The sequence below is a fragment of the Bison bison genome, unplaced genomic scaffold, assembly GCF_000754665.1.
Source record: "Bison bison bison isolate TAMUID 2011002044 unplaced genomic scaffold, Bison_UMD1.0 scf7180017864505, whole genome shotgun sequence".
NCBI classification, from domain to species: Eukaryota; Metazoa; Chordata; class Mammalia; order Artiodactyla; family Bovidae; genus Bison; species Bison bison.
The window spans coordinates 3432805-3435451 of NW_011495062.1; the positions used below are offsets into that span (position 1 = coordinate 3432805).

The 2647-nt window shown below is 40.1% G+C and overlaps 1 pseudogene; it reads right to left on the bottom strand.

The window, feature by feature from the left end:
• Positions 1-1209: 1209 nt before the first annotated feature.
• On the bottom strand, positions 1210-1521 carry LOC104980635 (annotated as a pseudogene).
• Between the last annotated feature and the right edge of the window lie 1126 nt (positions 1522-2647).

Sequence of the window (2647 nt, forward strand, 5' to 3'; positions counted from 1 at the left end):
TTGGGGGGGGTTGTTGGGAGGAAGTGATAACAAAAGACAAAACAGAAGTTGGATGTGATATAAATTGTTTCAGAAATAACTTGGGTTTATTCTGCTTATATTTTAGGTGATTAGTGTTTTAAAGTTTCTAAAAATCTTAAATTATGACTTTTAGTACAGTGTGACAAGAGGTCACTGATCTTGAGTTTTCACCACAGGTGGCCCTACTTTCCTGGTTATCATGGGCGGTGATAATCTTCTTTTTGACAGATAGGGTTTAGGAGTTGTCCCACATTGAACTTGGATTTATTATGAACATCAGGTCTGTATTGATCTTCATTTTTCCAACCTCATTTCTTGTTTCTTTCAAGTTACCCCTGGGAGATCTGTAATATTAGGGCTACAGAGGATGCCTTGTTGTTGAGAAAAGTTTGAAAAGTTGGCTGTGGTTATGTTTCAAGTTTACATTTAGAATTTCAGGGAAAGGAAGTTGAACTGGATTGGAATGTTGGTAATAGTAACAGCTTGCAATTATGGGACATTCAGACTTTTTCAGATTTCAGTGTTGTCACTTTACAGGCTTCTTACAGATGTCCACAGGAGGAATATGTGCATTCTAGAATCTTTGAAAGATAATCAGGGAAGTGAAATGACTTGTCTATAATTATCTAGCCAGCCTATTGCTTGGCTTCCTTCTATTTGCTGTTGTTTAAACTGTGACCCTCTTGCTCTTTTATAACTTTTATTTTTCCCTTTTTTTTGGGGGGGAGTAATGTTTTGTTATTTTTTAAATTTATTTTTCACTTTTCTCCTTGTACTTTTTTTTTTAAATTTTATTTAAAGTACATCTGTATTGAGCAGTTCCAAGTCTCATATAATGAAGGTAAAATCAGTCATTACATGTAAAACACTGCTTGCCTTTGAATTTGACATTTTGGCCATAACTTTATCTTCTCACCCCTGGAAATATGCCCCTCCTGTTTGCAGTGATCTTTGGTAAAACATCTCACCTCTGAACTCCATTTGCTCACGGCCAAATGGAGAATTTGTTACCCATTACTACTTGAGAGGGATTACCTTGACTTCCTCTGGGTGAACAGTATCACTTGAGGAGGTTCCCTTGGTGTCAAATGAGATTGCTAGTGGTATAGACCCACCTTGCAGGACTGGTGAAGAGTGAATGCAAGTTGGGTACAAAAAAATCAAGCTCCTGAGGGCAAATCGGAAAGCTTAACCGCCGAGACCGTAGAGGGTACGGCCCTGGCGCTTGAGAGCCTAGACCACATCTATGGCGGTGACAGTCTTCCGCTTGGCGTGCTTGGTGTAGGTGACCGCGTCCCGGATCACGTTCTCCAGAAATACTTTTAGGACCCTACGGGTCTCCTTGCAAATGAGCCCAGAGATGCGCTTCACACCACCACGACGAGCCTGGCAGCGGATAGCAGGCTTAGTGATGCCCTGGATGTTGTTGCACAGAACCTTGCGGTGGCGCTTAGCGCCGCCTTTCCCCCGGCCTTTGCCGCCTTTGCCGCGTCCGGACATGGCTTCCCGAGGAGCAAATCAACAGCAACTAACAAGCTGGTTGTATGGTGTTGTCCATAGAAAATAAATGATGTAAGGCTTGCTCTTCTCATTAGACGTTTTGCTACTTAGAATAAAGTTATTGATCAAAGTTGAGCTTTGAGAGTTAAGGGGTATGTTTTTAATGGAAACATCACTAGCATCCCAGCCGACTGGAAAGTAAACTTTTCTAAATAGCAAACAAAAGATCACTGGCAACTTTGCTCCTAGAAATACTGATATGCCAGGCTTAAAGATGGCTCCTCAGTAGAGAACTCACTCTTCTCTCATGTGGCGAATCTGTTTTGGTGGAAAGATGGCCAAGGGTGTGCACCTCTACAAAGGTTGGCAGTGAGATGGGTTTATTCCCAATGAAGGGCCTACTTTTTTGCAAAGGGCCAGAGCTCTTCTAATGTCACCACTAATAAGACTTTTTCAAAGAGCCCTTGGGCTTCTTTCAGTGTGTCTGGTTGCAGAGGAGAATTCTCTTAAAGTAGGAATTAATGGTTTTATTTACTTTGTTAGGAAGAGCATATGTTTGAGTTATATTTTTTGGCTACATTTCTCTTGATCTCCAACTCATAACTGAATTCTAATGCCTCGAGGCATTTGCCAGATGGCCACATCTTAGGAATGGTCCAAATTTTTATTCAGGTGATTCTCTTTCATATTTCACCCCCCTCAAAAGAATGAAAAATATATTTGCTCAAGATATAAACATTTTGATATGAATGTACCTTTCTTTTAAGCAAGAGAAAAAGGAAATAGTAACACTGGTCTCCTGGAAATTTACCAGTAAATATAGATAGCCAGAACAGAACTTATAAATGGGTAAAGTGATATGATGTAGTTTATACAGGAAAGTGAGGCCATATACTTCTGGAACACCAAACTTGCCTTATCTACTTCATCTCTTCCTAATAGGAACAAGGTAGTGGAAGAGGAAGGATAATTAATCCTTGATTAGATCCTGTTATTACTTGCCAGTAGCCATTGGATTTCCATTTCCATTTCTAGTTTCTGAGACGTCTTTCTTTTGTGATCCCTTGAGTCAACAGTTGTCTAAATTTCCATGTTTTATTTTCTCCTTTTCTTCCATAGATCAGCT